Source organism: Triturus cristatus, chromosome 4_1 (genome assembly GCF_964204655.1).
Source record: "Triturus cristatus chromosome 4_1, aTriCri1.1, whole genome shotgun sequence".
NCBI lineage: Eukaryota > Metazoa > Chordata > Amphibia > Caudata > Salamandridae > Triturus > Triturus cristatus.
Window position 1 is genome coordinate 980,288,044 of NC_140585.1, and position 19,131 is coordinate 980,307,174.

Genomic DNA, 19,131 nt, shown 5'->3' on the forward strand with positions numbered 1-19,131 from the left:
GTGGGCCGCATTGTACTGCCTCTGGGCTTGTGTGTTCGGGGCTCGGAGGGGTGTCATCATCCAAGTGCAGAGTGCATATCCTTGATCCCCTGTGACAGTGCAGAGAGACATGAGTCAATAGTTGGTCATGCATGACGTGTTGGCAGGCTCACTGGTTCATTGATGTGTGATATGTGTGACTTAGTGATTCCTGTCTGACATGTACTGCTTGTAGCAAATTAGCGGCATCGAATTATATTACGTAGCCTCATTGCTGCTCCCCGGGCCTATTTACTAGTGTGCGTAGCGCGGTTCCATCACTTGCACCCCTACGGCACACCATTGTCATGCCTGTCTGCGCATGTCCACAAGCCTGACAACGACAAAGTGATGTTGTGCGCTGAAGGTGGATAGCTACGTGTGTGTAGGCCTATGGTAAGGATAGGGCATACACAGATGTGAAGTTCATGGCTTGCTGCACTCGCCGTGCGGTTGAGGGTAAAATTTGGCATATGCTGTGGTCATAGCGACACACACACAACAGTTGGCATGTATGATCCCGGATCCCGAGTGGGCTTGCGCTCCCTCATTCACCCCTTCGGCCGAGCCCGCACTCCAGGGCCATGCTACATTGCAACATTGTCCATTGCGGGACGGGTGGCGCCGACACAACAGAGACACGCGCATTAGTTACCTCCTTGGCCAAACCAAAACCTTACTACGCCCAGAGCCCCGGGTTTATTAATCACACCCCAACGCTGGACTATCGTACGCAAGTTCACTCTGCTTACGCTCACAGGGGGGTACGACACAGCTACATGGCCCAGGTCTACCTCACTGCCTGAGGTGACAAGGTTGCGTCCACTGTCCCCTACACTCCAAACACCAGCGGTGTATGTCAACATGGATATGTCTGTGGTCTGCATACAGCTGTATGGCCAGCACATCTACGCCACACTTGGCATTGTCTACATTCTCATTCATGGGTCACATGCCTCCTTCGCACATGCCTGGTTCCCACCTCTCCCTACATTCTGCTATTGTGTGGCTGAGGTGCCATGTAGTTGATGGCTCATGTACATGGCTAGCCCAGGTTACCACAGTAAGTTGTGCTGTCGTGTATGGTGGGTGGTCATGTTGTTTGACATGTTGTATGTGAGTTTGTAATGTGTGCATTACCAGAGTTGTGAGTTGCATGATTGTGGAGTTGGGGTGTGTGGTGTGTTTATTTGGTACTTACCAATGAGCAGAGCATTTGTGTAGGTGCCATCGTAGAAGCGCCGGTTGATGATGGACTGTCGGAAGATGTAGGAATCATGCACACTGCCTGGGTAGCTGGCGAGGACATTGGTGAAGATTGGTGGTCCACTATTGCCTGCACATTGATGGAATGCGTGTGCTTTCTGTTGCGGTAATTGTGCGCAGTGTTGGCAGGGGGCACAAGTAAGACATGTGTGCAGTCAATTGCCCCCAACAACTGTAGAAAGTAAGCTATGGGTAGAAGCCTTGCTTGGTCTCCAGCTGTTCCTGCGCAGTGTGGGGGAAGTGAAGGTACTGGGGTACCAAGCTGATGATGGTATCCAAGACAGTTGTGATGAACTTTGATAGGGCTGGCTGTGAGACTCCTCCGACTCTGGCAGTTGTTGGTTGGAAGGTACCAGAGGCGAACAGATGCAGCACAGCCAGCAGCTTTGTCTGCGTAGGATGTTGGTTGTCTGCTGTGTTGGTACCGTCAGCCTGTGGGCTATGATGTTCAGGATGCGGACGATGGTTGTCCTTTTGAGCCTGTAGTGGGCAATGCCATCTTCTGGTGTTAGGTCTGTGAGGCTGGTGCATTTTCTGAAGGTCTGCTGTCTTTGTCTGCGCTGCCTCTGTGGTAGTCCAGGGGGTGGGGTGCGTGGGGGGTGGGCCTGGTGGTGGTGGCGGTGAGTGAGTGTTGTGGCCCTCTTGTGGCTCCGAGCTGCATGATCAGTAGCTCCATGGCATCTGTTGTTATTCTGGTGTGGCTCTGGGCTGGGATCCCTTTTATGGTGCCGGTTGTCATCCGAATTTACACCAGGTAAGAGCAGGTGTTAAATCTCTGCTGCTAACGCGCCTTATTGCCTGTTTTGGGATCTTATCGCTGATCTGGCTGGTCGTTATGTATGTTGCGGAGTGGTGTTTTCACGGCTTTTTGCACGGGAACGCCCACTCTGCATATCATTAGCGTTAGTTGCCGGGGTAATCTGTGGGGATGTTTTTGCGGCTGCTATCGCAAGTAAACTGGTGATATGGGCTGTTACCACCAGCTTGTGAATGGGGCAATAAATGTATCACCACTTTGGCTGCAATAAAGTGCCGACAACTCGGCGATGAGTCCTTGAGAATATGCCCCATAAACTGTTCCCTACACTATACCATACCATAGCTGATACGAAATAAGGCGGCACCCTGAAGGAGGTTTGTTTATGATTCAGACACTCTGGTGGAGAGCTACCTTGTATGACTGTAGGTCCTACTTGGTTAACTGGGCCATATTTTCCTTTTACCTGGATGCCATTCTCTCTCCTTGAGTGCCTTCGGTAAAGTCACTCTCTGTGTTCTCATTGGACAGTCTCTTTGTGTACCTAGCACTTTCTGTGGACTTCCATAGATTAGGGTTTTGGCATCTATGCTAGCAGAAAGTCAGAGTCAATGGCTTTTATGTGTCAGTCTTTGCTGTGGGAGCTCACTCCTGTAATACGGAAGTTTGAATTCTTGCTTTCTTACATTTTCTCTCTTGTTTTTTAAACTAGACAAGCGTCTCATTTAAAATTGACATGTCCAGTCTTGTCAAGACCCTTTCTTCCAGTATGATCCTTAAATACCAGGTATTTGGGTGTTAGTGACAATACTTTACTATACTTCCCTTGTATTTCTCCTTTATTTATTGGCATGCCCTCCTATTTGTTCAACCTCTGGGATACTTTGCATTTGTTTCAAGAGTGTAAACAAATAGCGTTTGCCCTTTGCAGGGATTGTACTGCTTTGTCTGATGGTCCCAAAGCTGCCAAGGTTTCCGATAGCTTACGCGTGACATTTTCATAATTTCAGTGTAATTATGAGTGACAGTCAACGACTATGAGTGACACTTTCTCACGAATAGTGTTATGTCACCCACACCTAGTAGTAGCATGGAACAGCTCACAGCCTAGGTTGGACACCTGTTGCTGGGCGGGGCGGCAGAGGCACAATACATTAAACAGAGACTCTCTGCCTCAGCCAGCCTGCACCACCCTGGATGGAAACCAATCTAATGAATGGCATGATCAGATCATGATCAATAGACAGAGTCTATCCAGATCTGGGACCCAAGGCCGACTACAGGATGTGAGAGGGGCCCCAGCGGGGACCTTCTCCCTGTGCAATTCTCCAATAAGGCCCCTCTTTCACTGCAGTTTAAACTGACACAGATTTTGTCATGTATTTAGACGCTTCGTTTTGCGGCTGGACATCCACATCTGTTTGATACTATGGTTTGAGCAGGGGGTTCTATTTCATGTTAATTAGGCGGCCGTGTGGTTTTGAGTTCCGGTCTTCAAATCACTGAAGTTCGTTTGGCTTGCATATGAGTTTCTGTGATAGCAGGATACTTCCACATCATAATATATTCAGATTCCTATAACTCCCGCTGTACACTTGCGCCATCTTGTGGTCCTTGAAAAACAAGCTCAGCTTTTATGCGTTCCTTCTAGCAGTGATGAACTGGAACTACACAGCTTAATCGCACTCCAGGACACAGTTATTTTGTGTGACAATCTCAGGCATTGCGGTGATGCGGGAAAATTGCCGGAAATGTCTTATTCTGACGTGAGAAGCATGGCACTTGGCAGGGCTGTGGCCCCTCTCTCCACCTTTCGCCTTGATTCATTAATAGGAGGCCAATATACTTGAGACTGGCCTCCTTTTCAATTCCATGGACCCTGATATGTCCTAATATGGCTGCTGTGCTGACCCTGCTGTCCTGGGAGTTTTCAGCCATTGTGTGGGGCTCCTACAATGCATCTTTCAATCGTCAGCCTCATGCGGCATGTCAGATTCTCCTGCTTTTCTTTTGAGGGTGCTGTAGTGTTCTGCTGGGCATGTTCTAGTGTCTCAGCAGGCACTGAGTTTACCAGCCACTCCCTAGAGGGCTGGACACACATGCACTTCAAAACCCATCCATCATCGGTGTAACAAGTGACTTGACCCTGTTAATAAAAGAGCCTGGGTGCACGTGGCCAGTTCCAGGCACTACAATCATGGGTCTGTGTCATTATTTCTACTGCATGTAGGGCTAGGACCCAAGACATTCCAATGGCGATGAGAGCGGGTCAGACCCCACGTTTGCTGACCCTCACAAGGGGAATGTAGACCCACATCTCTGATACCCCCTACACCTGTCACCTGTGCCACAGCCACTTAGAGCTGTGCCAGGAGAAGATGTGTCGCAGCAAGTGCATGGCCCGCGGCACAAGGCTGGCTTCCGTGACCTGCATATGAAGCTGCAGTTGGCAAGCAGACGGCGCCCCCCTGGCACCTACAGTTGCCACTGTCCTGACCGGCCGTGCGGCGAGAGAATCTTGTGAACGTGGGAGGAAACAGAACCAGTCCACAGAGGCACAAGGTTTACCCCCCCTGCCGTCTTTAGTGCACTTCGGCGGCGCTGCCTGCAGCTATCTGCCCCAGAGTGGAGAAGAGGGAGCAGCGCCCTCCCCATGATGTACCTGGAGACCCCCAAACAAGAGCGGTTTCTCCTGGGGCGCATTCGTGGTAGGAGGCATTCGCGGTCTGCGCCAGGTGCCCTGCGGGCCTGCTGATGCCCACCCGCAGAGGACCATTCCGAGCGCACATACAGCAAAAAACAAGAAAGCACAAGCTTGCCTACAGTGCCCGCCCCCACAGCCTCCCAGCACGACCCGGCCAGCAGTGCTCCAGCAGGCCACACCCTGCTGGCATCCTCCCTGTGGCAAAGAAAAGGAGGCAGCACTTACCCTGAAGCGGGAAAAGACAAAAGGCTGCACCTGGCTCGATCAAGCCCCTGCTATGCCCAGTAGAGCCTACTGCCACTGTAGGCATGGGAGGTCTCCGCTGCAAGCAAGGAAGTGCCCTGATGCCCCCCACTGAGTGGCGAGTAAGACAGCAGCCCTATCACCCTCTTGGCCTCAAGAGCACCACGAGGTGCAATGGAGTGGAGCTGGCCGCAAAGGGCGAAATAAAGAAAAACAAAGCTGCAGCATATCCCTGACAGTGGGCACGTCAGCCCTAGAAGACGGCAAACCTCAGCCTCGCCAAACAGGAGGAAGGCTCCTGTCCAGGGCACAAGTCCTAAAAAAAGAAGTGGGGGGACGCTGTCACCGGAAGTGACGTCACAACAGGAATCTCATGAAAAGAAGTGGGGGGACGCTGTCACCGGAAGTGACGTCACAACAGGAATCTCATGAGTATTCATATGCCTTTAGATGACGGGGCATTTCACAGCACTGCTACCCCTGGTCTGTTCCTCGATGTCCTTTGCAACGAAGTGCTCAAAAGTGCACAAGATACAGAAGGACACACATTCCAAGCGTTAACCGCCAACGCCTGCTCGCTCCGCCTCCCAATCACTCCAGCCTGCACACACCGCCGGTGCCTCTTAAAGTCTCCAATTACAAATATTAGCATATCTTTGGTGATTTACGGGAAACTTCCCTCCCACCCGGGCTCTCTGCTCACACAATGCTGTCCAGCTTTTGGGCAGGGGGGACGGCGTCCACCCGGAAAAACCTGGTAAAATAAGTGGGGGGACGCCGTCCACCCGCGTGGTACCCCGACTCGAGCCCTGCTCCTGTCATCTCCTACACCTCGCCGCTACTGCTGCATGATGCAAAACTGAGCGAGTTAAGGAGCAGCGCACAGAAGCCCATGTAGTGCCATTAGCAGCACGCTGATGCGAGACACAAGGCTCCTTGAGGAGAGGCCAAACAAAAAAGACCCCAGAAGTATGCCTGGTATGGTGTGGCCCTAACAGCAGCTAACCTGCGCTCATGAGGGAAAGTGGCAAGCTTGACCAGCGAGGTTAGAGTGAGCAGTGTCGAAAGTTTGAGCTGGAGTGAGAAAAGCATGCAAAGCGGCTGCGCCGCTGTGAACAGTTCCTGGCCCATCTAGACACACCAGGTCTTCCTTGAACCTGTCCTCGTAGCTCCCGCAGCATCTGGAAAGCTGCCATGGTGCCCCTTCACGTGGCTGCAGTGCCACAGACGGATTGCCTGGTGCACCGTGGCTGAGAGAACAGCCTCACCTGTGCACACGTTTCCCCCACAATCTGCAGGCCCGTGTACCTAACCCAGCAATCTTCTGTACAGGCTGCCGCATGTGCAGGAAGTGACTGGCTCCACCTGGCGGTGGCTCACTGCACTGGCATCCAGAAACTGTTGAGGCCTGAACACAGCACCACCTAGTGCTGGTGTGGTGCACCACACCCAGGAATCTCCAGGCGGCCTCAACGAAAGGATACACACTGGCACGAGGCACATGCCGCCCCTGCAGAGGACCAGCCCCGGTGTTGCTCACATCTGTGGAAACTGCAGCTGGCAATACTCTGCATCAGATTCTGCTGTGCCCACACTCAAAAAAACAAAAACAGGGCAACCAGCATCCTGCAATGCCACCAAACGAAGCTACCCTGACAGAGCTCAGCAAAACAAAAAAAATATACATATATAAAAAGGGAAGATGCTGTCTAGCCTGAGCAAGTAGCTAGCAGTGCCCCCACGAGCAAATACAGGCTGCTTAAGAGGCTCTGCTGCACCGTTAAACTGTCCGCAGTGGCAGACTCAACAGAATGAAAAATTGTTCCTGGTGGGAGGATCCAGGCTCATGCCTCAACAGAACAATTGGCACCAGTGGGTCCCATGCTCAACTATGAGCCTGAACACTGGAAAAGGTCTAAGGCTCCAACATGAAGTTATACAACAGCCAATTTTGCCCCTGCATGAACTGGCGTGCATGGCTTCCCGTTTCCCATACTGCAGCAACAGACTGTATACCCCAGTGCAAGAGCCCCAAGAAGTGCAAGCTGCCCAGCCAAGGATGCTGCCAAGAATCCAGTGAAGGCAAGGGGACTGAAAGCTGGCAAACGCCATAAAGGTACAAGGAGAACATGGCCTGTGCGCACAACCCCCAGTGTCTGTCTGATGGCACCACAAGCTACAAAATGGGTACCCCAAGTGCCAGAAGAGAGCTCCTGGAAGAAGGACCGAGAGCGCAGAGTCTGAAGTGCGCGACGCATGCACCCAGAAACTTGACAACACTTGCAGGTGCCCAGGAGAGAGAGACCTCTCCACAGAGAAGAAACAATGCTGAATGCAGGAGGGAGATCCACTACATCTCTACTGCTCCAGCGAAGCCCCGCAGTGGGCCAAAGACAGCACAGAGTGTCATCCCCCACACTGCTTCAAGATGGAGTCACCAGTGGCCCAAAACAGGCAAGAGGAGAGTCGCAAACTCCCCATTGCAAGCTGCCACCACAACATGTGCTCCAAAGACATGCAACACGTGGCCAGATGCCACATCGCACTGCAAGCAAGGAGCACCTCACACGAAGTGACCGACCCACCAAGCATACCTGAATGGAGGCAGGAACAGGCGCCACAATGGCGCAGGCTGGTGGCATGACGCCCTCAGGTAGAGAAGGTGATCTGCCATCCTGGTAGAGGAACACTGCGAAGACACCGGAGGAAGGGATCGGACCATCAAGAGGTTTACGCAAAGAAGAGTGACAATACTATCACCAAGAAGAACTGGATGACCACAGGTGCGGTGGAGAGACTGAGGGGAGAAGAACGAGGACTCACACCGCCACAAAACAAGGGCGCTCCCAGAGACACCAGACAGCCCCCATGGAGAATTGTTGTCCCTGGAGACAGTTCAATGGGAGAACCAAATACAAGCCAGAGCTAGCGCAAACCGCGTCTCTCTCCAACGCTTCCCAGTGCGACCGTCCATTCCGGAGCATCGGCTGTCTAAGTCAGGCGGCATCCATGCTCCCGACCGCAGATGTCACGGGTGAAGAAGAGCCTCAACAAGACAAAGATATGTGGCTGTGAAGTCCCTTCAGACATCCTCGCTCCCAGCAAGTTGTCACCACCTGTCATACAGGTTCAAAGATACCACAACATCACTGCCATGTGCATGCCACCGCACCCAGCAGGAAATATGGAAGTGCGACTGGATGGTCTACGCTAAGAATCTAATGACTGACCAAGTTCAGGAGGGAAAGTTGTGAGTGGCCGGCCCTAAGGTTGAAGAAAACTTGAGCTGCTGAAGGAGTGCATCCGGACACACCAACAGCAAGTGAAGTGGGTGACAACCCGAGAATGACCTGGCAACTGCCCAGCTGGAGACCGAGAGTAAGCCGCAAGCATGTGTAAGCAGAGTCTCTGCCTCACGATTCTCAGCTTGCCCATCACACCACTGTAACTGATGGCTCAGCAGCCCATGACATCCAAGCGCATGGATTCACATGTCTCCCCAAAGTAAATGGAAGCGCCTGGCCACCCCCACTCCAGGTGATCGACTCAAAAATGAAGGCCTGTATCCACCATGGCAAGTCATTACTAAATGTGTCCAGATTCACCACATGGCTGGCCATGCCAACACGCCAGTCTGTGTCAAGTGTGTCAAACACTACTATCCCCAGAGTACTGAACACGTGGACCGGAGTCCCATACCTTTGCCATGCCAACTGACAAGAAGAACCAAAGATTAGCCGCTGCCCTGACTTGCATAGCATGTCTTTAACCAAGATCAATCTACCCCTGTGGTTGTGCAAGCGACTAGACACTGGCTCCTCTGTGGCTTTGAAGCTGCCCCCACATAGGCACACATGCAGCCCCAGTGCAGTCAACACGCAGTCCTATGGCAACCCAGATAAGGGGCCTCCCCATGGTGGGAGAGTTGAACCTGACAGTGCCCCACTGACTGACTCTAGGATGCAGCAAGGTCGTCTAATGGAGGCTTCTGCTTATCAGGCAACACAGTTGTAAACTTTTACCATGGACTCCAACCACGCTCATGACACTTTATGAACTATTATGACCTACCACAGATCATCCTCAAAGTCAGCGGAGTGGAGCAACTTCAAACCAACCGACAAGTTTCCGCTGGTAGACTGCTAGAGTGCAGTAGATGTCTCCAAGCCAGGATTTGTGTCCGGAGCCACTCAGGTTAAATTATGAGTGCAAGTGAAGATGTCCTGCTGCAGTCCGAGTCACCAGCCCATGTCTGCTGTCTTCCCGCTGCACAATTCTAGAGCCTGATGCACCAAGTGGTGTTTACTCGAGTGTCTCAGCTGCCTCTGGGTTTACCAGCAACTCCCTAGAAGGCTGGACACACAAGTACACGACACCCATCCATCACAGTCATCACGAGTGAAGTGACCCTGTTACTAAAAGGGCCCTGTGTCATTATTTCTACTGCATGTAGGCCTAGGGCCAAAGACATTACAGGTGTCTCAATGCACGGGAGCTGGGAAGATGCTGGAAATGAAAGAAAGGAGGAGGGCTCACAGCAGAGCTTATCGCCGAGCTGCCATCTCCGCTTGGCATTGGCCACACCCTCCAGGTACTGGACCACTGCTGGAGCCACTCACTTCAACAACTAATGCAGTCCACTGCCTGCTTTGACAACAGTCACTGACACTGCTACCCTTCGCAGACCTACATTTATAAAACGAATACGTACTGGAAGGTTCAATTTCATTGACGTCTATTCCCAAAAAAGCCAGTGGTGGCGCCCTCTGGTTATACTTCAGGAATTATGTAATGTAGAATTTGTTGACTGTAACATCATGCTGGCAATGTGGCTCCTAGACTGGAGAGGAGCACCTATCAATCCAGGATTGAACCTGAAACAAGGTGAAAGATTGTTTTACTCAAGACAGAACCTGCTGAGAAGGAGTGTCCACAAAATGCATAGGGGTAACCATCAAGTAATGTTCAATGCACAGAGTATTTAATGGTGGAATATGTTATGTTAATTTATGTTATGTTAAAATATTTATCAAGCGCATGGCTACCCCAGCAATGGGGCATCCCAGTGCTATACTGTGTGGTAGAGTAGAATAGGGGCAGCAGCTTACTGATTGGAGAGTAGCCAAGTCTTCACAGCCCTTCTAAAGGCCCAGTGGTCAGAGATGCTACATGTAGGGAAAGGTAGGAGTTCCAAAGGGCAGGCGCCATCGCCTTGAATGAGCGGGCCAGATGGAGGAGATCTGCTGAGCGCAAAGCACGGGCTGGTGCATAAGGGAGACAAAAGTCACTCAGAATCCTAGGGCAGAGGCCTGAAAAAATCTTGTGGGTGATGCAAAGAACTCTAAAGTAGATCCTCAGTTCTTTTGGCAGCCAGTGTAGCCAGCGAAGGAGGTCAGAGACGTGAGAGTGCTTATGGAGCACGAACAAAGCGCGGGCTGCAGCATTCTGGGCACTTTGGAGACTTTTGATCACTGACTTATTAGAGACAAGGAACAACGCATTACAATAGTCCAATCTAGGCAGGACAGTGGATTGGACAATCAGCTGCCGGGTGTGAGGACCAAAAAGTCCTAGAATGGGCTTTAGGCCATGTAACAATCCGAAGCAGGTGCCTGCTATTGATTTCACGTGAGCGTCAAAGGAGAGGGAGCTATCCACACAAACTCCCAGATTCTTCCGGCAGTAGAAGAATGAACGATTTCCATGGCACAGGAAAGATTAACATTTAATTGCACTAATAACATTTCAGTAAGTTTGACATGAGATTGGCAGTGAATAATTAAAATTTAGTTCAAGATTTTAATTAAAAATTGTGGGCCTCTTTTGGATATGGATGCACAGGAAATCACACCACAGCGCAGTGGCAGTGTTACAACACAGCGGAGTAGGGGGCACTTTCCTGGTGCAAACAGAATAACTACTTCTAGCAATATTAAAGTTGAATAGTATTTGTTGCTTGTTTTCCATGTGATAAAAACAGAGTGCCTTTTCTCAATGTTGTGTTTTCCTGCATGATTTGAATTTCTCAAAACATGCAACCTTATTTGACAAACACTTCGGAATGCATCGATTAAGGTTAGGCAGTGGTTGCAAGTAGGGGTGGCGAATGGCTTTTTTCTGTGCAGTAATTAGATGAAAATCTTAGGACAATTCCACCCGTTTTCGCTGGTTTCACGTGAACAAACCATTGAAAAAAAGGAAAAATGCCAGTAGAATGTCCTGTAGCATAATAATTCCTCATCTGGGCAGCAGTGGCGGTGGTAGAAGATGGGGACGGGGGTGGGGCAAAATAAAGAAAAAAATAAAACTTACCTGCTGGTGTCGTCGCCAGCCATTGCAAGTCGCCATCTCTCCTCCGCAGGTCAGGAACCACAAACATGAAGCACGCAGGCTTCCAAACGTCCCTGACCAATAACTAACCTGGTGATAACAGCGTCATGATTAGTCTGTGCACTGTGGTGCGGTGCTCAGAGAGAGCGTGGAAGCCTGGGCATGTTCTCCACCCAGGCTGTAATTCAGCCTGGGTGGAGAATATGCAAGGTGCGCATGACAGTCATATGCACTGTAGGTGCAGCAGAAGCATCCACTCTTCCTCCCTGTGACACGCGGAGCCCAGCCCTGCCCCACACTATCCTGGTGCTGCGGCAACTGCAATGCAAAAAATAAAATGATCATAACGCTCTGTTATTAACATTTTCTTTTTTCTTTTGTGCTGCTTTAAAGTAGTGGGGCAATGCTCCTTCGCCTTAGCAGAGTCGCCGCCACTGCTGGGCAGTGACAAATGCACAGCACGAGGTATCCATGTGCCACCCTTCACTGTCAGAAGCAAAAAGAAAGAATAGATGAAGGACGGAATGCTGAACAAATCAAACATTCACCCCCCAGTCACTGATCTGGGTTAAATCCATCATTGTTTTGCTTGCCACGCCATTCCAGTTTAGACCCAGCAATATGCAAATCAATCTTGACCTTGCTCCCATGGGAACAGTCCAGCCCGAACTGTGTGCCCAAGTCCTCCCTGGACCAGAAACAAGCATCTTGAGACCAGTTTTCTGGTATCACCCCTCATTAGTCAGGCTAGCTTGAATCTGGTGGCCTAGAGAGCACAGGACCCACGTCTGGGCATTTCCTTCCCACTTAGGGTGACAAATGCAAAAAGAACTCGACAAAAATGCAAAAAGAACTCGTCACTGTCAGGGTCAGAAAGTGTAAATGGTAATTGAATCAGATAAATTACACCCTCTGTCCCCTGATACTGCATGAAAGCAACTGTCCCGGCCTGTGCATGGTGCCTGCCTGCTAGAGCACCAGGAGGACCCTGTAGACAGGCCCTGCATGCAGGATTTCATGATGGGGAAGTTGCTGTCAAGAGCATTATCAAGAGTCTGGGAAATATATTTACCTTAATGCAGTTACCATTAAGGTAAAACATTGACTTAAACCTCACAGTGCCCCTAAAAGCAACTTTGTGGGGATTTCTTTCATCCTAGGAGTAACTCTGATGGGAAACAACCTTAACAACGCAACTATTACATCGCACTACACTTACAACGCAGGCATTACAACGCAACATCCTTTACAACGCATGACACTACAACGCATACCATTACAATGCATACCATTACAGCGCATACCATTACAATGCATACCATTGGAGTTAGAATATTAATTTTTAACCCCTACACTATCCAACACTTACCCTACTGTTGCACCCCCTGGAGTTAGAATAGTAATTTTTAACCCCTACACTATCCAACACTTACCCTACTGTTGCACCCCCTGGAGTTAGAATAGTAATTTTTACCCCTATACTATCCAACACTTACCCTACTGTTGCACCCCCTGGAGTTAGAATAGTAATATTTACCCCTATACTATCCAATACTTACCTTAAATGCAATGTAACATTATGCGTTGTAATGGTATGCGTTGTAAAGGTAGTATGCGATGTAATGGAATGCGTTGTAAAGGTAGTTTTTTAAAATGCGTTGTAGTGTCATGCGATGTAATGGAATGCATTGTAGTGGATGTTGCGTTGTAAAAATGGCGTTGTAAGTGCATGCGTTGTAAAAGTATGCGTTGTAACGTCATACATCCAACTCTGATTCCACTCCACAGGTGGGAAAAACATATGGGTGAATTTCAAATATTCTGAAACTCACCTGAATATTTTACCCTCCCATTGTTGCAAGTGCAGTGCCTGGGGTAACAAAGGACAAACTAGGGTTAACAGTTACTGCCTTTAGCAGCCCCTAACGTCCTTGTTTAGTCTGGGTAAACTTATTTTTAACTGACATGGAGTTCATATGACCATCGTATTCATGCATTTTCCTTCCCTTTATTCTTTTCCGCTTTGACTTGAGAAGGTATCTTGGGTTGCAGTAAGTAACTCTTCACACCAGTTTCCCGCAGCTTAAAGACACTAAATCCTAACTAGAAAACTGGAGCCTTCTGTTCTGCCAACATTGAAAAGTCAAAAGCAGGACTTTTGGGATGGGAAAGTCCCTTGCATGGTAAATTGCATGGTGGTTCCCAATGCCATGGTTGCCCGACTGCATGTGTAAAAAGGTATTTTATGCATTTTTGGATCTGACATCATGTAACCTACAGTGTGAGCAGAGACCTGAACCTGTCCTTGGTAATGCAAGATCCATAACTTGTCCTATGACATGGTGGGATGACCCAAGTGTGCCCTCATATTAAACAATATATTACTGTTCTTTCCCTGGGTACGTTATGCAAAGTGGTGGTGGCTGGGTACCATGTTTTGAGAATTTGTAGACTCTTTTCTCAGTGTCAATGAAAGTGTGGTATACAGGCCCCTCTTGTGTAAAGTTCTGCTGTAATGTGAAACACAGAACTTTAGCTGACTTTTTGTATGTATATTGAATGCGTGTGTATGTGCAGCACATTTGTAGCACATGTATGGTAGTAGGACTCTGTGTGGTGTGCAAGTCTGATTTCTGGGAGCAGTGGGATCCATTTTGGATTCCCCTGGTTTAGAATGACACTAGATGGAGTTTTAGCATAGCCTCCATAGACAATAGAAGTGTATTGCCTAAATTAATGTGGCTTGGGGTGGAGATCCAGACTCTGAAGTGAGGAGGATGGAAGCAGAGTTAAGATTAGCAATTCCACAAGACCTTGTTAGCAAAGGACTGCTGAGTAGTTCTTCCTGGGCACTGCCTTTTGGTAGATGGTTGGGGGAGGGGTTGGTCTGCAGTTTTTGTTGTTCAAGATGAGGAAGCTAGGGTTTCTCCTTTTGTCTGTCTCTGATTACTGCTTCAAGAAGGTGATGGCAGCCTTGTGCAGCTTTTAATGCACTCTTCTGAAAACCCACCATTAAAGGTCTATTGGCTTTAACAAACACTGTATATTAAATTGCTCAGTCCTACTGCCTTTGCCATAACTTTCATAATACACTAATCAGATCAATGGCCTCTGACACACATTTTCCAATGAACCAATCAGGCCCATTATCTTTATTATTGGCTTGTCACCATTCTGAGCTTGCTTCTTTCTGGATGCACCCTTTCCCCAGAAAAACACATACTATTGTGGGGCTGTTATCACTCTGAACTCTACCCAAAGCCTCTCCGGCATTGACCTCCCATAGAAGCCCTCTCATGGTGCTGCCTTTCATGGGGTAATGAGCCGTCCTTGGTAAACCCTTTGCAGGGTGCTGTTTTAGTTGTATATTTATGGAACCACTGTCTCTATGTGCCTTCCCCTCCATGGGAAACCCTCTTGGAATGTAGATTAATCTGTTACCCATTCCCAGTGACACCTGTCTCAGAGTACAATTCTTCTAGTGCTGCTTTCCAAATGCGTCGCTGCCCTCTTACCCTGGTGTTGTTTTTAAAACACTTCTCCTTTCCTGCGAACACTCTCTCAGCTTACTGTTCAGTCTACATTCTCAGTGTGCTACCTTCTCTTGAGATTCATTAACCTCCTTGAAAATTACATTTCTAGGTGCATCTTTATCTAAGTGTGCTGCTCCATAGCCGTGATAGTCCCCTCAATGAGTTACAGTCCCTTTGAAATGCTGATGCAGTGTTCCTGTGAAGCCCTTCTCAGGGTGCTGTTCAGGCTTCCTGCTTACAGTAATACTCTCTGTGTGGCACAGCCCTCTCCTATGGTGTATTTTATGGTGCTATCCCTGTCTCTAAAACCCCTCCGGGTATTGTTATGGCTTCTCCTTCTGTGTGCCGACTTCTCTCAGGGGACAGCCCTCTTCCTGTGAACCATCTCTCCAGGAGCAGTTTTCTCCTCAGTGCACTGTTGTTACTCCAGGTGTTACCCTCGCAGGTTGCTACAGCCCTCTCTCTTTTGGCTATTTGTCAGAACGCTTCCACCTCCTATGAAACACCTCTCAGGTCACTGTTTTACTATCCATCAGGTTGCTGCGCTTACTCAGAGCTACCCCCTCTGTTGCCTCTCAGCTCACTGCCCCCTCCATCTGCCCCTCTTATGGTACTATTCCCCCCATGGCGCTGCTAGTCTCTCAAATGCACTCAGCTGGCTGTTCTGTCCCTCAGGTTGCTCTGCCTTTCTACGTATCTCTTTGGCATGTCATCCACTTTGTCCTTGTTTGATCAAACGATTTCCCACTCTTTCGCTCTCATGTAGTGAGATTTGTGTCACAAAACTGTCACTGTTCTACAGTGTGTCTAGCAAGTAGCATCGATTTGCTGCTACACTGAGCCACTCCTAAACTCATCAGCCCTGTATTGATATAAAACAAACAAGTGATTTACAAAAAGCAATATGAAATCTTAACATGATCCTTTCACATTTTATATGTGATTCTCTTTAACGCTCCCGCCAAGCCATAGCAAACTGTACTCATAAATAATACTCTCACTTGCTAGAAGCGTAGTAAAATTGCTTTTACACAGAGGGAGCTGCATGTTTAGCAATACCCTATGTGTAAAAGCAATTGCGGCTCCCGCAGGAGGCAGGGCGCCGTCAGGGACCATGAGGGCCTTCAGGCTTCCCCCTCGGTCCCCATTTATACTCAGTGGGTGCCCTGGGTGGGACCAGTGGAACTGCAACAAATGATGGACGGAATGCTGAATGATTCACACATCCTCCCCAGTCAAGAGATCTGGGTTAAATTCATTTTTCTTTTGCCCACTGTGCCACTCAGTTTGGACCCAGCCATATGCAAATCAGTCTTGACCCTGTGCCTCATGGGAACAGTCCAGACTGAACTGCCAAGTCAGGTCCTCCCTGGACAGGAAACAAGCATCCTGGGACCGGTTTCGGGGTATGTCACCCTCCATCAGCCAGGCTAGCTTGAATCCAGTGGCACAATGAGCAAGGGACCCATGTCTGGGCATACCAGTCCCACTTAGGGCGAAAAGTGTAACAGCAAAAATGATAGACGGAATGCTGAATGATTCACACATTCTCCCAGGGCACCCAAAATAGAGGCCAGGCACCTGGGTTCCCCACCCCTTATTGTTTTATTTAATTTTTAAAGTCTGGGGCCCCAGGCTATGGGGTCCCCAGGGCTGAAATCAGCCTGGGAGGGAAGCGACGCAGCACCCCCACCCCTAATAAATAAAAGAAAAAAACAAAAAAACAAAGCCAGACTGCAAATCGCTAGAGACCCCGCCCCCTTTCACCACCACTTTGTAAACGTAAACAAACCTCCTGGCACCCTACTGGTTGGGGGATAAAGTCCCCCTGACTCCAGAGGGTCCTTGGGGGTCAACTGCCCCTCCTGTTACCTCCAGTAAGTCCCACACAGCGGGATTGCTGAGAGGTTGTTGGAGGCCATGTCCCCTTGCTCCACCACTCTGCAAACGCACCTCCTGGCAGACTACTAGTTGGGGGATGAAGTCCCCTTGACTCCAGATGGTAGTTGAGGGCCAACCACCCCTCCTGTTACCTCCAGAAAGTCCCATACAGCGGGATTGCTGAGAGGTTGTCAGAGGCCACATACCCTTTCTCCACCACTCTGCAAACATGCCTCCTAGAGCACTACCGGTTGGAGGATAAAGTTCTCTTGGATGCTGAGGGACCTTGGGGGCCAAGAAGCCCTCCTGTTACCTTCAGGAAGTCCCTTACAGTGGCATTCCTGAGAGCTGGTGAGAGGCCCGTCCCTTTTCTCACTACTCGCAACGTGACTACTAGTTAAAAAACCATAGAAAGTCACACAAAAAAAACAAAGATTACAGGGTCATTATAGTTAGGACATAGAATTTGGAAAACCTTAGAAATTCACTTAAAAAAACAAAGGTTACAGGGACGTTATAGTTAGGAAACAGAATTTAAAAAAACCTTAGAAATTCACTGAAAAATGAAAGTTTACAGGGACGTTATAGTTTGGCTCAGATTTCACTTGTACAAAACCAATACATTTTAGCAGTTATTGTTTCCTGAGTTAACTGTAACCTACGCCCCCGCAATGCACTGCTTATGACCTCACATATTACATCATTAATGGCATGGTCAGTAACATCACTGATGAAATCATCTAGTGAGTGTAAGTATTTTCTAAGAGTTTATGATTGTTAAACGTATATGCTGACCTACTGCAAAAGTTACATTTGCATACTAGATGCAGTATTACTGAGTAATACACAGGAAGTGTGAGCCGGGCAGTATGGACACATTTCTGCATATGCATGTGGCAACAAAAAAACATATGTTTAAGACAATGTAATAGTAGAGACCAATGTAAGCATGACAAGATGATCCTCTGCTAGCATGTGTTCATTTTTATTTGTGCCCAAACCTTTTCTAATTTTCGAAAAAGTCTCATATATAGAACACCAAAATATTTATTTTTGACCTTTTTCTTGTTCACAACAACCGTTTCAACCGTGATGGTCGTGAACAGGAAAATATAAATGAAAAATTTCCCATTTTTAACAGGCCATTTAAAACACTAATGCAGAGAGGCTGACATGATATGGTGGACCAGACACCATTACATTTCAACTGGAAGCGCACCTCCTCCCCCCGCTTTGTCAGCTGGAGCGGGCGTGGTATTAGGGAGTCCTGTTAGGCAAAAAGAGATTAGTTTGCAGGGATTCAAACTCACCAGTTCGATTTAAATGTGACTCCAATACACAGCCACAGCACTGGCTGTGTTGTCTCATAACTGTATGCACGAGACCAGCTGCCCCTAGGCTCATTTGTGCTATTTGTGAGTGGCCTGTGTTGGGCTGCAACCTCCAGGGCTCCTTTCTTATGCATGTGACACTGGGTGCCATGACCTATTGCAGATTCTGATTGGCTGCAGCCTGAGAGAGCAGTGAAAGCTTCGATGTAAGCAGCTCTCTGGCGCTCTGAAGGAAACCAGTTAAGTAATATAAATCTGGTTGAAGGAACTTTACACGATGTATCACATTGTTGGCCTACGAATAATTATACATATTTAATATCTTTTTGATTAACATAAACCCTAAATCATGATGGGCATTTTTTCTTTTTAAAGAATGAAAACAATGGTTTAGTCCCAGTTATGCTGCAATGAAAATAAGAAATGTGGCAAATTGATTGTGGTTCATGCATAATGTTATATGTAGAAATAGAGAACCTTCTATTTGTTTCACTTTTTGCCAGAGGTTTGCAAGCATTTTTAGGTAATTTGGACTGTAACAAAAGGTGTTCTCCATTCTCTTCTATGCCAGCAGGAAAACAGGGCAATAGCTTTTCATCATTTTTCACATTAGTGCTGACTGTACGAGTCTAAGGCTCTTGTTTAGAGTAGTGTGGGTAATATAGGTAATATGACACTGCTTAACTGAGTTACTCAGTTGGGTTCAGTGCTATTACCCCTGATTTAGCCATTTAGGAGCATATGTTTGAAGCCTGCTTACTGCAAGGTTTCACATTCATGTTAATGTTTAATTTACTTACCATCAGGGGCATAGCTAACCCCCTGCTTTAGCAGCTACAGCGGGATGGAGCTCTTGTTGGGCCTATTCTGTCTGCAACTCGGCAGACAAAGGCTCATAAATAACGTGAAAGAGTGGATGGTTGGTTGGTTCAGTAAGTGAAAGAATGAATGGGATAGGATGGGTGAGTGGCAGGGTGATGTGTGGATGGACGAGTGAAAGGATGGATGAGAGAAAGAATTGATGGATGGGTGAAAGGGTAGATGGATGAATGTGAGGGTGGATGAATA

The 19,131-nt window shown here is 48.4% G+C and overlaps 1 protein-coding gene across 1 annotated transcript in view; it reads left to right on the forward strand.

Moving 5' to 3' along the window:
- The window catches only part of SLC17A8 (solute carrier family 17 member 8), a 332,347-nt gene that overhangs the window by 274,482 nt on the left and 38,734 nt on the right, over nucleotides 1-19,131 (forward strand). The gene's annotated exons all lie outside the window — the stretch shown is intronic.